The sequence below is a fragment of the Liolophura sinensis genome, chromosome 6, assembly GCF_032854445.1.
Source record: "Liolophura sinensis isolate JHLJ2023 chromosome 6, CUHK_Ljap_v2, whole genome shotgun sequence".
Classification (NCBI taxonomy): domain Eukaryota; kingdom Metazoa; phylum Mollusca; class Polyplacophora; order Chitonida; family Chitonidae; genus Liolophura; species Liolophura sinensis.
The window spans coordinates 49,916,511-49,930,661 of NC_088300.1; positions in this window are offsets into that span (position 1 = coordinate 49,916,511).

The following is a 14,151-nucleotide window of genomic DNA, read 5'->3' on the forward strand; positions in this document are numbered from 1 at the left end:
TATGTAATGGAGATGATCAATTATAAAAAGTCGTTTTCGATTTTACCTCTTGCATGTAATCTTGGTATGAATCAAATCACTATGGGCCTTTTCAATGCTAAATTTCAACCGTATCGTGGTAGTCTTCGAAAACACGCAAATTACAGGATATAGACATGACTGTTGTCATTATCCTTTCGTAAATAAGGCGTGTTTTTTCAGATGTGAAAGGTTTTGAATGACTGGCAGTGATGTCTTTAAACCACAAAAACATATTAGATAAAGAAAAGTGACGTTTAGCAACTCCCCAACTCATTGATTTTTACGTAACAAGCCGTAATGTATCCAAAAACATCACTCATATACCCAACCAGATATAGTTGTATTTAAGTAAAAAGATGGTTGTACACAAACATCCAAGTGGGCCAACAAATCCTTTAAACCGCTAATAAAATGGTTACATCAATGACTGTTAAGGAATAATAATGCATACTTCATGATGTTTGTAGAAAGCTATGCAGACATAATTTACATATGAACCATTGCCAATACCTTGATGGTTGATATGTCATTGCGGTTTTCTTTAATGTAAGTGTATTCAAGCCATGTGCTGGATGGGGGGGGGGGGCGTGTATTTTGTCACTATTTGAGCATTTACTCGAACAGTTAGAATAAAACCTTGAGGTAAATTGACAAGATTACCGTATTTCACCGGTTACGTGTTACCATTTACCAGTTATCACACTGTCGTCCTTGGTGTATACTATTTTACCGTCTATACTGTAAGTCTTTCATTAAATTGTATCAATGAATGAAACACGACGTGAAATGAGTAAATCTGAACTTCAATCAGAAGGTCTGATTTTCTGTAACCTATCACTACCTTGGACATTAAATAATTTTATTGTAGGATAACACAATGTTTAAGAAGTTTTCAAACACGATGGTGGCACTAACAAGATGTCTGTCAGTTTTGTGGTATAGTTCCACGGGTAAAACGACACTTTGTTGCAAGCGACTTACACACTTGCACACCATATTGGTTGAAGAAAAGTGGAGTTTCATGAACGTAAGACTAAATAAAAAAATGAATGAATGAATGAATGAAAAAAAAATGAAGGGAAGAAGGAATGAATAGCTGGCTGGCTAACTGACTGGAACTATTGAATTTACTGTCTATAAATCACCGCGGCATAAATTTAGCCTCGGGCCGTATTCGAATCGCTGCCCTCGTGTTGATCCCACACGAGAATGAGTTTTGGAATGGCAAAGTGTAACACGAGGTCACTGTTCGCGAACACGATTTTACTTCCTATTTCTCCAGGGTTGAAACGAGGTGCAAAAGTAGAGCGCTAAAAGTAGAAAATTTTTCAATTCAATCCCCAAGCACCGCAGCGATGCAAAGGATTGCCAACGCACTGCTCATAATGTGCCCACTTCTCCCGTTATAACATTATACTGAATTCTTTGTGACAACGCGCGTCCAAATGGTACTGAGTTGTCGTGGCATCATGCTATATCTACAATGGTCAAGCTGAAGTCAGTTGCAAAGATAACTGGTATTAAATAACCGCAGAGTCTGATGGCCATCTGGAACTGATATGAATGCTCTAAGCGGAGTGAGTGCTTGGGGTTTAACGTCATACTTAACAATGTTTCAGTCATACGACGACGAAGGAATCATTAGAGTGTATGTAATGTACCTCCTTGTTGCAGGACGAATTTCCACCGCTCTTTTATCTAGTGCTGCTTCATTGAACCTTCATGCTGAACGCCAAGCGAGGAAGTTACAACTTCCTCTTTTAAAGTCTTAGGTGTGACTCGACCGCTCCCGAAGTGGATTTCTAAGTGGAAACTGATCTTATTATTGATTCATAACACCTAGTTTGGTTAACGGTTGGCATATGAAGTGGTTTGTGTCGAAGTCTGGCTTTATACAGAATGAACTTATAATACTAACACAAAGAAATAAACATACTAGTTTTGTTTACTTGATAAGAATGAATGTTTATGGATTAATGTCAGTTCTGCAATACTGCAGCCATTTAATGCCGATACTTGGTTACAAGGTTCATTATCTGCTAAAGTAGAATGAGTGCAATGTAGGTCACAGCTGGCTGTACGAGTCGCAAAATGGATAGTAAAAAATAGTAAAAAAGTAAACAATTTCTGTGGAATAATACGGTAGCGGAGTATACTGGCCAAAGGCAGAAAAGCACGCCTGAAAACCATGATGACCTTCGCCTCAGAAATAAGTTCAAATACATTCCCAATACATACACCTCTAACAACGGTCGATCAATGCTTAACTGGGTTTTGACAAATGGGTTTTGTGGTGGAGGAAACATTAGCATTGCTTTCATGTAATGTTTCCCAGTGACTTTTTCCCAGCTTTTACACTGTCGCCAATGCTCATATTGACACTCCATGATGTTGTCTTATATTGCATTCCTGCATAAACCAGGATTCTGCTGGTTGACTACGCATTCCCAAGACCATGTCATTGTTTACTGAATGTGATAACAACAGCATTTTGAGTGTGATGTCTACTAAACTGCAAATTAACATCACTGCATTTTTTAACTAACCGTAATTCTGTTTAAGACGTTGTTTTAGTGTAGTATAAGTTGGTAGTTTGTAAGCATTTAGAGAAATGAGAATAAAAACCTAAATTTGACAAGAGGCCCGATTTCATCGGTTGTATGTAACCATTTGTTATTTTATAACTGTACTCATACTCATATATGGCTAAGTATTTGTAAACTTTGTACTCGCAGCGGATCATTTTATTACGAATTTAGAGTCTACTTTTTCAAGCTCTTGAAATCAATTTCAATCTGTACTTAAATACTTTTAGCTAACTTGGAAAATGTAAATTGGGAAAATGTCTTGGGAGTATATATTTCTCCGTTGTCTAAAAAGTTAGCACAGGACACCAAAGATATGCTTAAACTTGCTTGAGAGTGGTGAGTCATTGAGGTTGGCTTAACCGTGTCATGCTGTTCTGAGCCAGTCCCGAAGGTGTTCTAACAAACGGTATTGAATTATGACTTCTAATGCTTACTTTACAGACCTGCTAACGGAATTAGAACCAAAATGGTGACGAACTCAAGATGGCTTTGTGGGGACTGCTTTTCTCGATGGACAAGATGTAATATGATAACACAATTTTTCGAGATCGATTGGCCGGACTGGAGGTATGCCTTCACAACTCTCTCCCCCCCCCCCCCCACCCCACCCTCTTCTACACACACACACTCCCCCAGTGTAATATTAATGGTTGGTGAACCAATGACTTTCAGTATATCCAAAATCTCTTAACCAGTGTCCTAGTGCTTATAGTGAACAAGCCCTTTGGTCTTCCTGAAAATATTCGCGTGCTGATTTCCCCTCGTAAAACCTAACAATTAGACTGATTCACGGAAGTACTGATTTTATGTTTAGAGTGCCGTCAGACTGCACCATCAATCAGAAGTAGGTCAGTGCTACCATTTTCTTTATTTCACTCGCACGTTTTAGCAGCTTTCTGTAGACCATTTTACTTTATTGCACAGGACATGAGAAAAGGATACATATGGGTGAAAAAAAACCCAAAACGATCACATCATTTCCAGGGCACATACATAAAGTCAGGACCAATTCAGCCTGATTCGAAAGGGCCACTTAGCGGGTGCCATTACTTCTATGAGGTGACTAATGATTGATGATGAAAGATTGAGTACGCTCTGGAGAGGATGTTCTGTCACCTGTCAGCGATGTAGGGCTGACAGGATGGTTTTACACCCACGCCTCAGCACACAACGATTGTAATGAATAAGAACCTTTGTTAGGAGCCGTACTTTTCATAGGTTGCCTCACTTCCTTCGCTGGAGAAGCAACCATGAGATTCTTCCGCTCTGTGCGCTGTCCGCGAGGCTTTGTTCACCAGTCAATGACGCTTGTGCAGACGTTTGGGCAGCCTAACATTCGTTGACGACCACTTGTCTTCCACCAATATTGTGTGCTTATCTGTACACGTCACACGTGAGAAACTTCGTCAGTAATTTGCTAAAGCTTGGTGGTTTCCCCGGCACTTTCCTCCGCCCATAAAAACAGCACCATAGAAGTGGAAAATTCTTCAGTATGGTGTTCAGATACAACATTCAGATAAATAAATAAATAAATAAATAAATAAATAAATACATACATACATACATACATACATACATACATACATACATACATACATACATACATACATACATACATACATACATACATAAATAAATAAATAAATAAATAAATAAATAAAATAAAAAATAAATAAATAAAAAATATAGGCCCTCATAGTTCAGTGCTATACACTTGAATCTAGCATACTTCATTGCCATTATAACCCATGATCTGAAAAAATAATATTTTGGCCATTAATATCTCTCTAGTCTGAAGTAGCGAATTCTAGATATGAAGATTTCATTACTTTACTGAAAGGCGTGGCTTCTGTTTCTGTGAGTTGTATAAATCATTCTCAACATTCTAGGTATCTTCACCTCATCGACTGGTGAATATCAACTTGGACAGGTTTAGGTCAAGAGGGTTTTACTGAGCCGACTTATAGTCTTGGGAACTAGGAATGTTTTATAATAGAAAGCCGTGCTCTCTGAAACAAGACAATAGCTCAAAATTCATTCTTGCCCATAACTTAAAAACTTATATTCCTATCCAATATATGAGGAAAGCCATTGTGCTGCCTTTTAACCCCGAGTGCTGATTGAATGGTCCATGAAGTGTGGCCAGTTTTTAAACCTGGGGCACTATATGTACATGTAGTATGCATAAGTTAGGACTCATGCCTGGAGTATCGACAGAGGCTTCTAGTCTGTAGAAAATGATAAGTACTCCTCTATAGCACTTCTGGCAACTAAGGCCGAATTTTATTGTTAATTTTTTTTTATATAGGAATTGGTGTCAATGAGTGTAGGGTATGGGTCGTACAAAAATCGATACTGAAGGATGTTTTGCGTGGCTAAAAAGTGGAATGTGAGTCTTGAACCGGATGCCTAGATTTCGAAAAGCACTAAATACGAAGTATTGATGACACTACATATTTAATGCTTTATTAAGCTGTACAATCGAAAGACAATCTCAAGAATCCAGTTTGCATCGCAGATAAGCTTTCCATGCATAGGCTTGTTAATTCATGACAGCAGAAGTTATTGGTCACATACCACTCATAATAATCGCCAGAGCAGCTACAGAAAAGTTTATACCATAGTTAGTTTGAAAACATCCGATTTTAGAAATCTCTGACCCACTGCCTGTTCAGAGGGTGTAAAATCGAAGGAACTACACAGCGTAACGTCTTGAACTAACTGACATTCTTAAACCTCCTGTATTCCAGTATGAAAGGAACTTTTATAATCAATAACCACAAGGTCCATTTCCTACACAATCCTTAACATTTATTCTCGTTCAAGAGTTTACACGCATAAAACTAGAGTGTCTGGATATAAAATTCCACGTACGTAAGAGTTAAACAAGTTGTCAGGCTGACATTTGCTTCAACTCACGAAATCCAATCATTATCTGAAATTCTAAGCCTTAATGGAGTATCCAAGTTTAATGATACAAAAATGTTTGTGTCTCAACAGAAATTTGATCCAAATTTTTCGTACAAGCACATATGGAGAGTGAAACAGCAAAACCCTATAGCCCCATGCTGAGAGGAAACGAAAACTTCTTTCAAGTTGAAAAGAGTTTTAATCACACTGTTTAAGCTCAACAGAATAAGCTCCTTTTTGTATATTTCTATTGCTTTTGTATATTTCTACTGTTTTCCCAATAGTTTGGGGGGGGGGGGCGGTAATCTAGCGGGATGCTTATGCGCGTGTTTCAATTTAGCTCATGAGCTTGGAATGTCTAGATTTCCTTTCTGTCATTCGACTTGATGATATCAGCGATCGATTTCATTATTTTCAAAGACCTCTTGGTCTTTCACCTATATGGCGTGCATGCCTTTATGCCAATCGTGCGAAGTTTGTCCTTCACTAGCCACAATGAAAAAAGTGATTCCAACCTGAAAATCCACGCTGAAAAAGTTATTACCAACAGATAGATGGTGTGTCCATGGGGTCCCCTTTAGGCCCCACCCTTGCCAACATAATCCTGACTGAATGAGGAAAGACAACTCATTTTCAACAGCTTATAAAAGATGGAATCATAACGTTATGGAATCACATCCTTTATATTGATGACACACTGGTACTTGCCAAACCTGAGAACTCCCGAACGATATTAAACAAATTGAACTCATTTAATCCGCACCTTAAATTCACCCACTAAGAGTCCCCATTTAAACAGATGTTCATCTTTTTGACAAAAATCTACCCTTTAAAATATGTGGCAACAATTTCTTATTTGACAAAGAAGTGAAGATTATTCTAAAATTTCTTTCCTGGAATGGCTTTTCTAAGAAAAGTTGCAAATAGGCTTATTAGAAAATTTAATGACGATCTACGTATTGCTAACGCTGATAAGTGTAAAGACGACTAACGCCCTACTTTGACTGTCCCGGTTGCAATTCCTCATACAATGGAAAAACTGAACGTTGCCTTCTATCTCGCTTCATAGAGCATGGAGAAGACAACAGTGAAATTCATTCTTACGTGTATTCTTGTGAATTATTCAGACTGAATATAAAGCCTGCGAGTCCTCTCTATTCAGCCATTCTCCTGAATATCAGGGTTATTGACACCTCTGAGAATTGGAATGTACTTTTATTTAAGGAGGCATCAGCCATCTGACGAAACAATACGCTTCTTAACAACGGTGTAAAAGCCTCCAAAGAATCTTCAGCCCTTTTGAATTGTGAAACCCTTTACTATGTATCATCAAGTTGTTTGTAAAGTACATTTATATTTTACTGTCCTAATCCTCTAACCTCATTAGTATACACTGCTGCCAGTTTTCTTGACTCATTTCAATGAAAAAATATTCATTCTAACAACCATATGAATTGTCAGTGTATAGAATACCTGCTACTGACAGCCGTCCTCCCTCCCACTCCCCTTCGCCAACCCCACAGCATTCTATCGCTCTTTTCATTGGCTACAGTCACTAAATCATTCATCAGTCTAAATCCCGCAGATCCTTCTATCGTTTGCTTGTGTAACTGAACGGTGTATATATACCAGCTTCTTGTGTGACTTTTTACATATCCTGAAGATGACAAATAAAATTTTGTCGAAATATTAAAACGTCAAATATGCGACTTCCCAGTGCTTTTCGGAGTATCTATGCTTTTGCATTATGCCACTGATTTATCCCTTTGCATTTCCGGTTACTTCCAACTATAAATCTGATTAACGTCCTATGAATAAAAGTGAGTATAATTTTAAACTACCAAATAAATAGTTAAACTGACGAAACCCTGAGCTTGTTATATAAATGTATGATAGATATGTATTGAATGAGGGCATATTTTTCTCTGTAACTGACTTCGGCAAATGTTCACATCGACGTAACTGTTGCAAACAGGTGTGAGTAAAGCAATCTTCTTAGACCGTCAGTGGCCTGTGACCAACCTGATTAACGTATAAACCAGTCCTAATTATACAATATAGGGCATTGTCAGTGCCGGCGGTATAGATTATCTAAAACATCAGGTGTGTTACTGCTTTAATAGCCAGGACGTTACGGTCAGGGCAATTATCTATGTGATTTCAGGTCAAAATCAATACGAACTTACAAGCCACTTGTGACTAAAAGCCTTGTTTTACGATACCAGAATAAGGAGTCATTATGACAGAATTTACCAGTTTTTGGCCTGCTGTTAAGAAGGACCCTACTTACTAGTACACTGACCTTACACATTAGTAAAGGTCATGTATTAAACCGTGGACTTGTAATTGGAACTTACGACCGGCGTCATGGATACGCCACATGATTGGACAACCACACGTCTGAATAATGGATAAACTGGGGAGATTGTTTTATATTCTGTCCAAGAGGAGGGTGACCGTGGCTATTTGGTTGACTCGACTTTTAATTGTTAAGATGCACGAGACGTGGGTTCAGTCACATTCTCGGACAGGGAATTTTATTGCCCTGACTCCATTGTTGTTGAGGTCTTTGTGGCAGTAAGTGGTCAATGGTATTCTCCAGTGTGGTCTTCCATAAAGTTCACTGCCTTCCCCTAATATGGCACATATCACACAAGGCTCTGTACAGGTAGCTCTCCTGTCATGCCTATGGACAGAGAGCTGCTGAGTGAAAGTTGGGAAAATTGGTCGAGTTACTATAGTTCTCATGTATTTTCTCCGCGAGAGGTATCCTCTGAACCCGGCCATACTGCATGGTTTTGGATTCAACTTGATCCACTCAATGTGTACAGCGTAGCTCTGTGCTCATCACTATGTAGGGAACAGGAGAGCTACCGTACTGCATCTATAGTCAAAGTTGTAAGAGTCTGGCCGCAACTTTCGGCGATCATGTTTCTCCCATCCATAGACCAGGTCGCCATCGTATAAGTGAGAAGTAAATAAATAAATGTTCAGTTCAAAATTTATTTATAAGCTTATATAACAAATAAGCTAACACAAAATCCAAGTGTCATATTTGACATTTGTACATGTATATCACTTAAAACGATGTAAAAGTATCAGTTTAATCGCCAGATCCATTCCAGATAAAATCATTTACATACATTCCCCTGCTTAAGCCTGCAAAATACAGACTGAGATCAGTTCTAATTAAATGTCAGGAAGAACTTATCAGGATTATGAGACGCAACCTTGGAATCAGATTCCAAACTCAAAGATTTAAAGACCGCCCAGGTGTGGAACAAAAGAAAGGTCACCTCAGTCATGAAAGACGCAAATATGCTCAAGTTATTTCAGGGAAGCTGCAAAAAGCAAGTAGAACTAAATGCATTTCTCTTCGTTTGGAACATGTGTATTGCATAAACCATTGTGTTTTCGTATATACATGATTAACCTTCTGATTACCTCATCTGGCCGATATCAGGTTAGCATTATGCGTAGTTGACGAGTTTTGTTTTACTCAGCGGAGGTCTCTTAAAATTGTGGAAATGAACCACTACCACTACTATTGTCTGATACGTTGGTGTTGATTTATTTGATTGGTGTTTACGCCGTGCTCAAGAATATTCCACTTCTACGACGGCTGTCAGCATTCTGATGGGGAAAACACAACCATCCGCAGGTTGCACACGTACAGCCAGAGAGAAAACCAGCATGAGCTGAACTCACAGCGTTGGGGTTTGAAGAAATGTTTCGGTTTAATGTACTATTGTTTACGGCTGAGTAGGTACAACGGAAATTCTGAACGGAAATCTAGAATTACACGAGGAGCCTTGACACGTCAGGATATCCCACATTACCTATGCGTCTGACACTTGTCTGGTAGAGCGTTTGTAAGGACCGATGTCAGACAGCTTAAAATAAAGGACACTTAAGCTAACGTTCGTAAACCGTACTCAGCTTCACAAAGACCTCAGCATATGTCTGTTTGAAGACTTGGATTGTTCTTGAGTCTATTTTACATTATTGATGGCTTTCAGGCAAATAGATTTATTTATTTATTTATTTATCTGATTGGTGTTTTACGCCGTACTCAAGAATATTTCACTTATGCGACGGCGGCCAGCATTACGGTGAAAGGAAAACGGGCACAGCTCGGGGAAACCCACGACCATCCATAGGTTGCTGATGGAGACCATCCCACGTACGGCCGGAGAGGAAGCCAGCATGAGCTGGACTTGGACTCACAGCGACGGCATTGGTGAGAGGCTCGTGGGTCATTACGCCGCGCTATCACGCTAACCAACTGAGCCACGGAGGCCCCCAGGCAAATAGAAAAGAATATGTAAGATATTATACTATCTGCAGATAAATGGTAAACCTAATTTCATCGAGGAGAGAATATATTCCTACCTTCATGGCATCGTGTGTGGACAGATTATCCACATCCAAATTAAGACAAACACATGATGTTATTATTCTGTTAATATCATTCTGGGCCATCAACACCCATTAATTTTTAAAAACTAAATTAAATAGAAAGCCAACACTCAAACGATGTGGATACAGTCCTTAATGTGACAACCTTCAAATCCCACTGCTTTGCTCTTTAATGGATTATAGTTTTCCCTGCCCATTCCAACAGATAATGGCTCTAATAGCCGTCTGAAGTCACCCAATAATACCATCGATTTGCTGTTACAGGCTTCGTGATGATGCACACCATTTATCAGAAGTTTGAAAAACAGTCAACGTGCTGAGCAAGATAATGGTGAACAGCAAAATATCGTCCGTAACTGAAGCATTTCAAGTCTATCATGTCTTAATCTGACCAATGACAAGTAATAAATTGTAATGATCATCACTGCATTTTTAAACCTAGTTCCATTTGAGACATGGTGTTGGGTCTGTGTAAGGGGATACTTTTCAAGGATTTCCATAAACAGTTAGAAAGAAGCCCCAATAGAGGTAAATTATCACATACACTTGGCTGCTTTAGTTGTACTATGTTGTAGCCTTTGCTGATTTAGTTTTACTCTCGATGTTGTAGCCTTTGTTGCTTTTGTTTTACTTTGTCTATGTTGTTTGCTTATTAGTTTTACTATCTATGTTGTAGTCTTTTCACTTTAGTTTTACTGTCTATGTTGTCGTCTTTGCTTATTTAGATTTACTCTCTACGCTGTAGCCTTTTGCTGCTTAGTTTTACTCCCTTTGTTGTATTCTTTGTTTATTTAGTTTTACTCTCTGTGCTGTAGTCTTTGCTGCTTAGTTTTACTTTCGATGTTGTAGTCTGTATTACTTTCGTTTTACTCTCGTTGCTGTAGTCTTTGTTGCTTAGTTTTACTCCCTGTGTTGTAGTCTTTGCTTATTTAGTTTTACTCCCTGATTCGGCAGCTATTAAGGCCCACCGACTGAGGCTTGGCTGTGTCACACATGCAGTAAGGTGTAATTAACTGATGTATATCAATATTACAAAGAACCACATCTACCTTATGGACGTTATGTATACATGTTAAACTATTCTTGGACAGCACAAATGTAAACAAACTACAAAACTGGCGCGCAATGCATGTTTGAACTGTTCAGTTGTAAGCGGATAAGCTACCATTATGGAATGTGTCCCATTGCTTGTTACCGTCAGTTTCTGGTAGTGTCAAAGCAGACAACCGAACAGATGAAGTGTAACAACAATTACTGTTTCTATTTGTTCAAAACTTATCATTTTTGTAAGCATATGTGAAGAAGTCAAATCTTTAATCTTACAGCTGGTTGCCTGATGTATATAGACTACGGCGCGTATAAACCTACGGTGTCCTGATAACGTAAGGAGAAATCCAAACTGACACTGGAGCAGACGAATGAACTCGGTAAACATGAGTAAACAAGTCAATAAATAGGCAGCTTTACCTTATTTATTCTTCTGGTGACAACTGGTCCAAATCTATAGGCAAAAAATCCGCTCACTCACGGCTATAGGGAAGGGTAATGCAATGAAAGACAAACACGCTACAATTCTCAGCATAAAACAACCGAGGAAGAAATGGGTGAACACTTGGTTTAGCTTTGATATGTCGGAACTCCTTTTTTATTCAGAGAAATGCTCCGCTAGACATGCTGCATGTTCGCGAAACTTTAAGTTATGACATGATTTGGTATCCGTATCTTCATCTTCAAATCAAAACTAACATAGTCACTGCTATCTGCAGCTACGAACTGTATTTCCTGTTTTCTATCACAAATTGCCTGAATCCGAAGTGGAGTTGTAAGATACACGGTGTCATATCGAAATCTAAAGAAAATCACGAAGATAGGGCTATATACCAGCATCCACCTATTCCTATTAAGCACCACTGAATCGACAAAGTACGACACGTAAGTAAATCGAAATAATAGTACATATACATACTAGAATAGTAGAAAAGCAAGAAAAAATACTTGTTGGTAGTAAGTGTGTTGTTTTACACATGCGTAGTTGTGACAGGGTACAGAACTGAGTTTATACACACGTGCCGATAAGCATCGACAAACACAAGAAGCTTGTCAACTGATATAAATGGAGATTATTTTTACCATGAAGACGATTTGCTTGATTTTTATCGTTTCGATCCACATAACTGTAAAATATGAAGTTCGCACTAAGGTATATACCGTAAGCATGTACATTAACCGTTAGAAAAAAATGCACATGACTTGAAACAAAACAATATTTAAATGTTTATTGTTGAGTTATCAACAGTGAATGTTGAATGAAGAATGAAGATTACATTGTAACTTCTGTTCACACTGAGAAACGTTTTAAGTTGGTTGAACTGCTATTCCTGGATGAATATAATCCATGTACAAAGGTGTAAAAACATCAAGAGTTCTGTTTGCTTATTAACATGTTCGCAGTTTAAAGGCATTCTCCAGAATATTTACTTACACGACGGATATGGTCAAGATTATGGATTGATAAAACTTAACTCTTAACTCACGTTCTAAAGAGCTAAAATCATCCTAAAATCTAGGAGTCGTAACAAAACCGGTTGCCAAAGCAACATTTAAAGAATTTAAGTATTTCGGGTAAGAAAGGAGAATTTTCACGTGGGAGTCCTGTACAGAGAAGCCAAGCAGGTACAGACGTAAGGAATGTTATGTATGCGCTTAAATTTAATCATAATCAAAATCGTTTACCATGCTTGTTCATTCTGGACGTTAATCAAAAATCTGTAACGTGGTTACGTTCTGAAAACAAGTGGCTATGTATCCAGGGTGACTAATTAATTCTATTCAATGTAACCTTGACACACGATATTTTTTGTACTAATGCCTTGTGACGTTAATTGAAATCATCACACAATACATACGTCCTAACAAATGCCACACGAGAGACGGGAGGACGTACTCAATGCCACACCTGAATCATTGTCATAATAAGAGTAAATTTTTGAATACAGTAAATATGTTAAGTTCTCGAACTGCTTCTATTGTATAGCCCCATTTACCATTTATCTCAGTTTTGTTTTTTCTTAACGGGATGTTGTGAGGCACCACATAACAATTACCTCAGTTTTAGCTTTTCTGAACGGGCTGTTATTTTGTTCCATTTACCAATTCTCTCAGTTCTGGTTTTTCTTAACGGTCTGTTGTGAAGCACCATATAACAATTATCTGAGTTTTAGTTTATCTTAATGTGCTGTTATGTTGTACGATTTACCAGTTATAGTTATGTGGCACCATTTACCAATTATCTCACTGCATGGTCCCCATCTCTGTTAATGCAATATGTGGTACCGGACCCTATTTATTACTTTGTTGTCTCTTTGTAAAAGGCTATATAGAATCAGTTATCAATTATTTCCGTAGCTACTTATGTCTGACCAGACACCAAATGTCACATAGTCGCCACATTTGTGGTTTTAGCACATTGTTCACTGACCTGTTTTCAGTTATGAAAAATAGTATATAGTATGTTTCTATCTTCATTGGCTGTTGGATATTTCACACTGTCTCGTCTTAACTTTACTTTTCTAGGTCTTGTTTTCCATTATACTACATTGGAGCAAATTGGCATCTGATTGACTAGTTAGTCATTTTAACTAACTATTTCTTTGATAGACTGGATGGCTTAAACAGGACCCAACATATACGCCTAATACCAGCGTCTGAGTTCATCCCAGCAGCTGGGGACTGAAAGTATTTGACATTAATGAACTACTCTCTTTTGTGATGGACCAGCAAATCACAAGGGTGACAGAGACCTCGAACAAATCACGCCAACTATTCCCCCTGCTCGGATTACCTCCACAACGTCTTCAGACAAAATTCGACTTCAGTTATTTGTAGCACGTCTGATTAGTTTGAGACAATGTCCGTCTGCCCTGTTTTTCTCTCATAGCGAAGATTCGTGGCATACGCCTGACAAACACATCTAAATCTCGTCGTCCTTGCATACACGTATACAGAAAACTTGGTAAACATAAGCTGGTGACAAGCCTTTTATACATTGCCTGTTGCCCTTGTAGCAATTGTTAGATCATGCACGTTGTCTGGCTATTTCAACCAGCGTCACAAGTTATTGCTTGTGACGAAAAGACAAGTTTGTCAAGGGTATCCCATCAAACACCTTCACTCTAAGCATATTAGGTTTTCCAATGAGTATAATTCTTTGTAG